This window comes from Callithrix jacchus, chromosome 3, assembly GCF_049354715.1.
Source record: "Callithrix jacchus isolate 240 chromosome 3, calJac240_pri, whole genome shotgun sequence".
Taxonomy (NCBI): Eukaryota; Metazoa; Chordata; class Mammalia; order Primates; family Cebidae; genus Callithrix; species Callithrix jacchus.
Genome location: NC_133504.1, coordinates 117144559 through 117156861, shown reverse-complemented (window position 1 = coordinate 117156861; position 12303 = coordinate 117144559). Strand labels below are relative to the sequence as shown.

The 12303-nt window shown below is 38.0% G+C and overlaps 1 protein-coding gene across 7 annotated transcripts in view; it reads left to right on the top strand.

Moving 5' to 3' along the window:
- The window catches only part of CFAP299 (cilia and flagella associated protein 299), a 737014-nt gene that overhangs the window by 503009 nt on the left and 221702 nt on the right, over positions 1-12303 (top strand). The gene's annotated exons all lie outside the window — the stretch shown is intronic.

Genomic DNA, 12303 nt, shown 5'->3' with positions numbered 1-12303 from the left:
ATAACTAACTGAACTAACTGTTGGATAACTTGGGTAACTAATTTTACCTGTTATGACTTCAGTTTTGTCATGTCCATTTGAGGATTAAAATGTAAAATATATATATTGACATATATATCATGTATGTGTCATAATCCTCTCTGTGGGTTATATGTGCATAGGGATAAGCTCATTAGCTAGAACATCCTAAGTACTTTGTAAGTGGTACCTTACTAGAGCTATGAATAAATTTGTTCAAAAAAATCTTTTTTTCTGCTTGCTAACAATTCTAAGTGCATAGTTTATACTGGCCAGCTTCTCTGGGGGTTAGGGGAAGGGAAACAAGAAGAAGAGAAAAGCCATTATCCATAAAGAACTAGAGGACACATAATTGGCCTCTGAAATATAATTTTCTGTGGTAACTGGGAAGTCTGTGTTTATTAAAAGTGGTTTAGGGTTAGACAATATGTTCTTGGGTTTCCAAAGCAGTCCTGAAAACTGGGCATACCTTTGTAAGCATCTTACTCTTACGTGGCAGTGAATTAAGCACAGAGAAGAAACTATGATAATTGGTATAAACTAGTATATTTGGGATAAGGTTTAGGAGGGGAGCAGCATGAAATTTACAAAGTACTCTTGAGTTCAATTAAAATCCATTCTACCACATTAGACAACCTCATGAATTTGGGCAAAAGTTAGTACTGACACAAAGCTATCTGATATCAAATTACTAAATGTTTTTGTTAATATGTTGATAAATTATTCTGTTCTAAAAATTTGTATCAAGAAGTGTTCAATTGCTTTCACATCTATGAGTGAATAAACAAACTTTCTCAGCGTGGACTACATTTAAGTATTTTGAAACACGTTTATTCTTCACATGGCTTATTCTTATTGCTACTTTAGAGATGAGCAAACAGAAGTACAGAGTAACAAATTTGTTCAGAAAATAAGTTTTAGGAAGCCATTTTGAGGACCAACTCTTGACTGCAATTCTAATATTGAGAACATTTTAATGCCTTCTCTTCAAGCATAAAAATTTATTAACTGCTCAGATATTTTAGAGTCATGCTCTTTCTGTATGTTAGCAATCTAATTATTTTGCTGTCATAGACCATTCACCTTAAATAAAACATGTCTTTATAGTCAACCTCTAGTTGAATAGGCAGACAAAGGTAGGTATTAATATATCGACCAGTATTTTCTTACCTTAGTAGGAATCAGTAGGAGACTTGCTCAAGAATATCCAACAAATTAAGTCCGAGTTTATTTCACCATATTTTCATCCCCCAAATCAAAATTTTGTTGCCCTTCCATGATGATTTCTGTTATGGTTCCTTGTGTTTAGACTAAGATTTAGCACTATTATTATTATTGAAGCATCCCCAAAATTTACTATTTAAGGGTTTGAAAACCACTAGGTCTACTTTAACACAAAATTTCTTTGAAATATGAATTGACCTGTGGCAAAATCGTGTGCAGCTTCTCCATCTTCTGGTTCACAGTACCACTTTGAAGTTTCATAGTCAAAAGATAACAAATACGTATTTCACAAACCCTCAAAGGTCTGAAAGTCTCTTTCTTAGTGGTTAGAGCAGGTTTTTTTAATTGACACTGGGACACATTTTGAATCAAGCTATGGACTCAAAGTCTGTGACCTTCCCAGCTAAATGCATATGTTGAAATCCTCACTCCCTAAGTGATAGTATTAGGAAGTGAAGGCCTCTGAAAGGTAATTACATCATGACAGTGGAACTTCCATGAATGAGATTAGTGCCTTTATAAGAAAAGCCCAGAGAGGTAGCCGGCTCTCTGTCTCTCTCTCTCTTCATCAGGTAAGGATACAGTAATTCTTCAGTGTGTGACTTAGAAAAGGTCCATCACCAGGACCCTACTGTACTGGCATTCTGATCTTGGAATTCCAGTCCCCAAAACATAAAAAATTAATGTGTTGTTTATAAGCCATCCAATCAATGGTGCTCTGTTATAGAGCCCAAACTATTACAAGCCACAATCAGCAGGATACTCAGGATGTACTGGGGAGAATTATTTGCTAAAGTTGCTATGACTATTACATGTGAAGAAAGAACATATTAGAATAAAATATTTTATTCCAAATTCTAAATAGCGCAAATGTTTGCCATATTAGAATTCTAATGGGGACATTTATTTTTATTTTTTTAAATTTTTTATTGCATTTTACGTTTTGAGGTACATGTGCAGAACGTGCAAGACAGTTGCATAGGTACACACATGGCAGTGTGTTTTGCTTCCTTTCTCCCCTTCCTTTCTCCACAGTAGACCCCTGTGTTTAGTACTCCCCTCCCTGTGTCCATGTGTTCTCATTTTTCATCACCCGCCTATGAGTGAGAATATGCGGTATTTCATTTTCTGTTCTTGTGTCAGTTTGCTGAGAATGATGTTCTCCAGATTCATCCATGTCCCTACAAACGACACGAACTCATCATTTCTGATTGCTGCATAATATTCCATGGTGTATATGTGCCACATTTTCCCAATCCAGTGTATCATCAATGGGCATTTGGGTTGGTTCCAGGTCTTTGCTATTGTAAACAGTGCTGCAATGAACATTCGTGTGCATGTGTCCTTATAGTAGAACGATTTATACTCCTTTGGATATATACGCAGTAATGGGATTGCTGGGTCAAATGGAATTTCTATTTCTAAGGCCTTGAGGAATCACCACACTGTCTTCCACAATGGTTGAACTAATTTACACTCCCACCAACAGTGTAAAAGTGTTTGTGTTTCTCCACATCCTCTCCAGCATCTGTTGTCTCCAGATTTTTTAATGATCGCCATTCTAACTGGCGTGAGATGGTATCTCAATGTGGTTTTGATTTGCATCTCTCTGATGACCAGTGATGATGAGCATTTTTTCATATGATTGTTGGCCTCATATATGTCTTCTTTCGTAAAGTGTCTGTTCATATCCTTTGCCCATTTTTGAATGGGCTTGTTTGTTTTTTTTCCTGTAAATCTGTGTGAGTTCTTTGTAAATTCTGGATATCAGCCCTTTGTCAGATGGGTAAACTGCAAAAATGTTTTCCCATTGTGTTGGTTGCCAATTCACTCTAGTGACTGTTTCTTTTGCCGTGCAGAAGCTGTGGAGTTTCATTAGGTCCCATTTGTCTATTTTTTCTTTTGTTGCCAATGCCTTTGGTGTTTTGTTCATGAAGTCCTTGCCTACTCCTATGTCCTGGACGGTTTTACCTAGATTTTCTTCTAGGGTTTTTATGGTGCCAGGTCTTATGTCTAAGTCTTTAATCCATCTCGAGTTAATATTAGTGTAAGGGGTCAGGAAGGTGTCCAGTTTCTGCTTTCTGCACATGGCTAGCCAGTTTTCCCAACACCATTTGTTAAACAGGGAATCCTTTCCCCATTGCTTGTTTTTGTCAGGTTTATCAAAGATTGTATGGTTGTAGATATGTTCTGTTGCCTCCAATGCCTCTGTTTTGTTCCATTGGTCTATATCTCTGTTTTGGTACCAGTACCATGCTGTTTTGATTACTGTAGCCTTGTACTATAGTTTGAAATCCGGTAGTGTGATGCCCCCGCTGTGTTCTTTTTGCTTAGAATTGACTTGGCTATGCGGGCTCTCTTTTGGTTCCATATGAAGTTTATGGTGGTTCTTTCCAGTTCTGTGAAGAAAGTCAATGGTAGCATGATGGGGATAGCAATGATTCTCTAAATTAGTTTGGGCAGTATAGCCATTTTCATGATATTAATTCTTCCTAACCATGAACATGGAATATTTCTTCATCTGTTTGTGTCCTCTCTTACTTCATTGAGCAGTGGTTTGTAGTTTCCCTTGAAGAGGTCCCTTACATTCCTTGTGAGTTGTATTCCTAGGTATTTTATTCTTTTTGTAGCATTTGTGAATGGCAGTTCATTCTTCATTTGGCTCTCTTTAAGTCTGTTATTGGTATAGAGGAATGCTTGTGATTTTCGCACATTGATTTTATATCCTGAGACTTTGCTGAAGTTGCTTATCAGTTTCAGGAGTTTTTGGGCTGAGGCGATGGGGTCTTCTAGGTATACTATCATGTCATCTGCAAATAGAGACAATTTGGCTTCTACCTTTCCTATTTGAATACCCTTTATTTCTTTTTCTTGCCTGATTGCTCTGGCTAGAATTTCCAGTACTATATTCAATAGGAGTGGTGAAAGAGGGCATCCTTGTCTAGTGCCGGATTTCAAAGGGAATGCTTCTTGTTTTTGCCAATTCAGTATGATATTGGCTGTTGGTTTGTCATAAATAGCTTTTATTACTTTGAGATACGTTCCATCGATACCAAGTTTATTGAGGGTTTTTAGCATAAAGGGCTGTTGAATTTTGTCGAATGCCTTCTCTGCATCAATTGAGATAATCACGTGGTTTTTGTTTTTGGTTCTGTTTATGTGGTGAATTACGTTGATAGACTTGTGTATGTTGAACCAGCCTTGCATCCCTGGGATGAATCCTACTTGATCATGATGAATAAGTTTTCTGATTTGCTGTTGCAATAGGCTTGCCAATATTTTATTGAAGATTTTTGCATCTATGTTCATCATGGATATTGGCCTGAAGTTTTCTTTTCTTGTTGCGTCTCTGCCGGGTTTTGGTATCAGGATGATGCTGGTCTCATAAAATGATTTGGGAAGTATTCCCTCTTTTTGGATTATTTGGAATAGTTTTAGAAGGAATGGTACCAGCTCCTCTTTGTGTGTCTGGTAGAATTTGGCTGTGAACCCGTCTGGACCTGGGCTTTTTTTGTGTGGTAGGCTCTTAATTGCTGCCTCGACTTCTGACCTTGTTATTGGTCTATTCATAGTTTCAGCTTCCTCCTGGTTTAGGCTTGGGAGGACACAGGAGTCCAGGAATTTATCCATTTCTTTCAGGTTTACTAGTTTATGTGCATAGAGTTGTTTGTAATATTCTCTGATGATGGTTTGAATTTCTGTGGAATCTGTGGTGATTTCCCCTTTATCATTTTTTTATTGCATCTATTTGGTTGTTCTCTCTTTTCTTTTTAATCAATCTGATTAGTGGTTTGTCTTTTTGTTGATCGTTTCAAAAAACCAGCTCTTGGATTTATTGATTTTTTGAAGGGTTTTTCGTGTCTCTATCTCCTTCAGTTCTGCTCTGATCTTAGTTATTTTTTGTCTTCTGCTGAGTTTTGAGTTTTTTTTTATCTTGCTCCTCTAGCTCTTTTAATTTTGACAATAGGGTGTCAATTTTGGATTTCTCCATTCTCCTCATATTGGCACTTATTGCTATATATTTTCCTTTAGAGACTGCTTTAAATGTGTCCCAGAGATTCTGGCATGTTGTGTCTTCGTTCTCATTGGTTTCGAAGAACTTCTTTATTTCTTCCTTGATTTCATTGTTTATCCAGTCAACATTCAGGAGTTCAGTTTCCATGAAGCTGTGCGGTCTGGGTTGGTTTCTGGATTCTGAGTTCTAACTTGTTTGCACTATGGTCTGAGAGACTGTTTGTTATGATTTCAGTTGTTTTGCATTTGCTGAGGAGTTCTTTACTTCCAATTATGTGGTCAATTTTAGAGTAAGTGTGATGTGGTGCTGAGAAGAATGTATATTCTGTGGATTTGGGGTGGAAAGTTCTGTAGATGTCTATCAGGTTGCTTGTTCCAGGTCTGAGTTCAAGCTCTGGATATTCTTGTTGATTTTCTGTCTGGTTGATCTGTCTAATATTGACAGTGGAGTGTTAAAGCCTCCCACTATTATTGTGTGGGAGTCTAAGTCTCTTTGGAAGTCATTAAGAACTTGCCTTATGTATCTGGGTGCTCCTGTATTGGGTCCATATATGTTTGGGATCATTAGCTCTTCTTGTTGTTTCGATCCTTTTACCATTATGTAATGGCCTGCTTTGTCTCTTTTGATCTTTGTTTCCTTAAAGTCTATTTTATCAGAGATGAGAATTGCAACTCCTGCTTTTTTTTGCTCCCCATTTGCTTGGTAAATGTTCCTCCATCCCTTTATTTTGAGCCTTTGTGTATCCTTGCATGTGAGATGGGTTTCCTGGATACAGCACACTGATGGGTTTTGGATTTTTATCCAATTTGCCAGTGTGTGTCTTTTGATTGGTGCATTTAGTCCATTTACATTTAGGGTTAATATTGTTATGTGTGCATTTGATACTGCCATTTTGATGCTAAGTGGCTGTTTTGCCCGTTAGTTGATGTAGATTCTTCATTATGTTGATGCTCTTTAGCATTTAGTGTGATTTTGGAATGGCGGGTACTGGTTGTTCCTTTTTATGTGTAATGCCTCTTTCAGGAGCTCTTGTAAAGCAGGCCTGGTGGTGACAAAATCTCTGAGTACTTGCTTGTTCGCAAAGGATTTTATTTGTCCTTCAGTTATGAAGCTCAGTTTGGCTGGATATGAAATTCTGGGTTGAAAGTTCTTCTCTTTAAGAATGTTGAATATTGGCCCCCACTCTCTTCTGGCTTGTAGAGTTTCTGCCGAGAGATCTGCTATGAATCTGATGGGCTTTCCTTTTGGGTGACCTGACCTTTCTCTCTGGCTGCCCTTAGTATTTTCTTCTTCATTTCAATCCTGGTGAATCTGACGATTATTTGCCTTGGGGTTGCTCTTTTTGAGGAATATCTTTGTGGTGTTCTCTGTATTTCCTGCATTTGAGTATTGGCCTGTCTTGCTAGGAGGGGGAAATTTTCCTGGATAATATCCTGAAGAGTATTTTCCAGCTTGGATTCATTCTCTTCGTCACATTCTGGTATGCCTATCAAATGTAGGTTAGGTCTCTTCACATAGTCCCACATTTCTTGGAGACTTTGTTCATTCCTTTTTGCACTTTTTTCTCTAATCTTGGTTTCTCATTTTATTTCATTGAGTTGATCTTCGACTTCTGATATTCTCTATTCTGCTTGGTTAATTCGGCTGTTGAAACTTGTGCATGCTTTGCGAAGTTCTCATATTGTGTTTTTCAGCTTCTTTAATTCATTTATATTTCTCTCTAAGTTATCCATTCTTGTTACCATTTCCTCGAATCTGTTTTCAAATCTTTTTTCAAGGTTCTCAGTTTCTTTGCATTGATTTAAAACATGTTCTTTTAGCTCACAAAAGTTTCTCATTATCCACCTTCTGAAGTCTAATTCTATCATTTCATCACAGTCATTCTCCATCCAGCTTTGTTTTCTTGCTGGTGAGGAGTTTTGGTTTTTTGTAGGAGGCAAGGTGTTCTGGTTTCGGGTGTTTTTCTCCTATTTGCGCTGATTTCTTTCCATCTTTGTGGATTTATCCACCTGTCGTCTGAGCAGTTGCTGACTTTTCAAATGGGTCTCTGAGTGGACACCCAGATTGTTGATGAAGTATTTCTGTTACTTGGTTTTCCTTCTACCAGTCTAGCCCCTTTACTGTACGACTGCTGAGGTCCACTCCAGGCCCTGCTAGTCTGGGGTGCACCTGTAGCAGCTGCGGAATGGTGAGGTATGCTACCAGTTTCTTTTTCTGCTATCTTTGTCCCAGAATGATGCCTGCCAAATGTCAGTCTTCTGGATATAGAGGGGTCAGGGAGCTGCTTGAAGAGATAGTCTGTACTTTATAGGAGCTCAAGTGCTGAGCTGTGAGCTCTGTTGTTCATTCAGGGCTGTTAGGCTGCTACGTTTAATTCTGCTGCAGCAGAACTCATTAAAAAAAACCTTTTTTCTCAGATGCTCTGTCTGGGGGGTTGGGGCTTTCTTTTTAGTGTCTGTTATGCTGTCCTGCCCAGCTAGGCGGCAGTCTAGTCACTATTTGCCTGCTGAGGCTCTGCCCTGCTGGTGTGAGGTCTGCCCTATTGCTGCAGGCTCTGTTCTGCTGCTGCGGTCTCCGCCCTGCTGCCGCAGGCTACACCCTGCGGCAGCAGGGCTCTCTCTATTGGTCTCTATGGGGTCTCTCTATTGTGGCAGGTTGTCTCGGCAACAGCAGGCTGTATCAGCAATGGGCGTGTACCTCAGTCGGGGTGGATTGCCTCGGTAATGGTGGACGCCCCTCCCCCACCGAGCTGCATTGTCCTGGGTTCAGGTGTGCCCGTAGTGAAACTCTCCACCCGGAGCGTTTGGAATCGCCGTTTTGTTTGTCCCACTGCGCTGGCCCAGACGCCCTTTTTCTGGAATCTCCTGGCCTGGCTCACTGTCCAAGTCCTGTTCAATCAGATGAATATGCCAATCTGCCCTCTCAAGTCTCAGATTGCTGGTTCAACAGGGCACCTGGACCAGTGTGCTTTGTGCAGTGTGCTGTGGAGTGCCGCTGCGCTGTAGCGCCAGCTGCCGGCTGCACCGGCCGCCGGCTGCACCAGCCAAAACCTCTTCGCTGGCACCCCACATCTCTTTTATACCTGGGAATTTTCCCATTCTGTGGGCAACAAAGAGCTGTCTGGAAATGCGGCCCTGACTCACCCTCCACACGTTCACCAAGAGTTTCAATCCTGGTTTGTTCTCACCGTGCCATCTTGAGTCCATCCCCGGGGACATTTATTAATTAATTTTTGAATATACATTAAAGTCTAGATTACATAACTGAGGCTTTGAAAATTTCTAATTATATAATGCCAATCATACATTTTCTTCCCTAACATCCCCACCACAAAGCAAAACAAAGCAAAATAACCTTCTACGTTTTCAATGACTAGATCTTAACCAGCTTCAAGGAAACCTGAACATAGAATTAGGGTGAATGCTCTGATTGCAGATTTTATTATTATTCTAGAGAAAGAAAATATTACTTAACAAGTCTCCTTTTGTTCCCTGAAAATAAAAAAAATAATTTCCCTATTATGGATGGGAATTTCAGGAAAAATATATAAATCTGTGGTATTTAAAATCATTTAGGGTGGATATGAATTCTAGCTCTTTTATTTCTTAGCTGGGTAAACTTGGGCAAATATTTAACCTCCTTGATTATCAATCAAGGGGTATCATGGGAGATAGTGGTGCCTATTCGTAATAGTAGTAGTTAAGATTAAATGAGATAATACATATAACATATTTAGTACTTTTCTTATACATAGGAGGCCCTCAATATTAACAATTATAGCAATTGCTGAGGTATAGTGTACTTCAAGAAATTAATTATTTTGATAAAATAAAAGTAAACTTTCCATGGATGTTGAAGACCTAATCCTTAAATCTAAGAAGGAGCATGTCATTGGTGCAAAGGGAGTAAAATTCATTCTGCTCAAATATGCCTTTGCAAGCACCTAAATATGTGCAAGCTGACTTAGAAAGAACACAGGTCTAGGAATAAAGACCAATGAGTGAAGATTTCTGAGAGTCATGCTGTATTATTATCTGCAGAAATGATCAATATAAAATGTAGAATCTCATTGAAAAGGTTAGTTGATATCATATTCCCTCACAGAATGATATACTGACACATATATATATGTGTTTGAAATGAATAAAATCTTAGCTGTTTAAATGTGTTCTCAGAAGCATGGAGAATGACACTGAGGAGCAGTGTTATCAAAAATATAAACAACTTCAGCAAATGACTACTAAATGAAATACATACAAAACCAGTTGAAATAAATAATTCAATGTTATAATAAAATTTATCTGAAAATTTATATAATGTTATCACATATGATTTTGTTTATGTAGCTTGAAATTGTATCAGATACATTTATATATATATAATCACTATGTGTAAATATTAAAATAAAACTTTAACTAAAATAAAATTAAATTAAAAATTTAGCTCCTTGGTAGCACTGAGGTGTGCCTTTAATAATATTACAAAAAAGCTACAATCTCTACTTCACGTTATTGGTTTAGCAGAGTATTTGCAGGGATAAGGAAGACTTTTGAAGTAAATTATGTCTGGGTTGATGTGGTCTCATAAGTAGTTTGAACTTTCTGAGTTGCAGTGGGATTTATTACATTTTTAAATTAAACTTCTAAACTGTAAGTGATAGACTACACAAATGACTACAAAAACATCCCTCCCAGAGATTGTGCAAAAAAATTAAACAAGCTTTGGAGAAGGAAGAAATACCTTAGAGCTCAAAACACTGGGTGAAATCATAGCATTGATATTTGAAGCTGTCATTACAGTAATTGTATGTTTTAAGCTTGCTTCATTTAAATGTTATTTATATAGAGGTTGTGGATTTGAGATAGTATTAATAAGGCAAATATTCAAAGTTGTTAAGTAAATCATACCTGGAATTTATTTTCTTTATATTCTTGCATCAACTAAGAGTGTGCTGAGAAATATTTGTTCAGACAGATTTCCTGCATTTATCCATTTCACAACCCAGTTTGTGTAGGCAAATTTAAATTTTGCAGAATCAACATGTATTCACATACACCTCTTAAATATAAATAAAAACTTGGTTATTTGTACAACAAAGGAAGATTCTTAGCTTGGTCTTTCCATAATGTTTACATAAATGTAGAAATCTAATAATATCCCATTTGTTTACATTCTGACTATGTAATTGAGAGACAACTATTTCTTGTGCAATAATGGAAACAATGAAAATTGAGCTTCAAAAACTCATTTTCATATTTTAACATGCTAAATAAATTTTCAAATTGTATATATTAGTCAGTTCTCTAGAAGGACAGAACTAATTTATAATATATATATATATCCTATTAAGTTTTAACTTAATAAACTATATATTCTATTAAGCTTATTAAGTATTAACTCACAGGGTCACAGGGTCCCACAATAGGCCATCTGCAAGCTGAGGAGCAAAGAGAGCCAGTTCAAGCCTCAAAACTGAAGAACTTGGAGTCTGATGTTCAAGGGCGGGAAGCATCTGACACAGGAGAAAGATGTAGGCAAGGAGGCTAGGCCAATTTAGCCTTTTCACGTATTTTTTTTTTTTTGCCTGCTTTATATCCTGGCTGCACTGGCAGCTAATTAGATGGTGCCCACCAAGATTAAGGGTGGGTCTGCCTCTGTCAGCTCACTGACTAAAATGTTAGTCTGTTTTGGTAACACCCTCACAGACACACCCAGGATCAATATTTTGCATCTTTCAATCCGATCAAGCTGGTACTCAGTATTAACCATCACAAGTCCACCCTTTGTCAGCTTGCCCCATACACATCTCCTGAGTTCATACATAATCTTCAAATGGAGACAATAATAAGGTCATAATTACACCTAGCATAGTACAACTATCCTTCATACAACCAGAAATACACCAATCCCCAACCCAAATGCTATTACATAAAGTTAACAATACTTAAATGCTGATATGAAGTCAATATATCTTATGTCACAGGATAAAGGAAAAAGGAAATAAAATGAAGTTTTTTTGTTTTATTTTAGTAAAAGTGTATACATTCACAAACATGTTTTTAACAAAAGAATTTCTGCAACTGGTCGCATAGTCATAGCTTGTATTGATTACTACCTTCTTCTACTACACGTTCTGTATTCCCCTCAGCAAGCACCTCAAAAGGTTGTGTTATTTTTTCTGGTGGAATGATTCAAACCTTCATTCCTGATCTGTCTGGGACATTTATAATCCTGCCTGGATCAGGCTATTGTAGTTTCCCATTGACATTAATCACAGGACATAGCAATACTAAGAGACACCCTAATGGATCTCCTGTATTCTATGCATACTCTTCCTTACCTCCATTGTGGAGTAGTAAACTGGTTAAATCTTGATAATCTGGGTAAATCACCCCAGCCAGCACTGTATCTCCCTTCTTAGCCTGACTTAAAAGTAGGAGGAGCCCAAACTGTCCAGGTGGCAGTCTTAAGTTCCAGTTTAATGGAATAAGTGTTGTGTCTCCTGGTGGCAGTGTTCCTTTCTCTGCAACTAAGACCTCTACACAGTAGAATGTAATGATGTGGGAAAAGGAAGCAAAATAGTGAATCATTAGGGGTGATGGCACATGTTGCCACTTCCACTTCTACTCCTTGATTCTTGAACCTATGAATCCTTAATATAGGAGGAACAGTCCCATATCATACAGAACCATCTGTGAAGAGTCAATATATTGGGTCTAATTCAGAGCATACACTGATCTTCTGGCAAACTTTGCCCCTCCCATGCAAAGCACTATCACCTAGTTGGCATTGTAATTGTGACTTCAAAAGGCCACTGTTCTATCAATCCAGCTACTTCAGGATGATGGGGAACATGGTAAGACCAGTGAATTCCATTACCATGAGCTCATTACCATGCTCGCTTAGCTGTAAAATGAGCACCTTGGTCAGAGGCAATGCTGTATGGAATACCATGATGGTGGATAAAGCATTTTGTAAGTCCACGGATGGTAATCTTGGCAGAAGTATTACGTGCAAGATAGGCAAACCCATATCTGGAGTAAGTG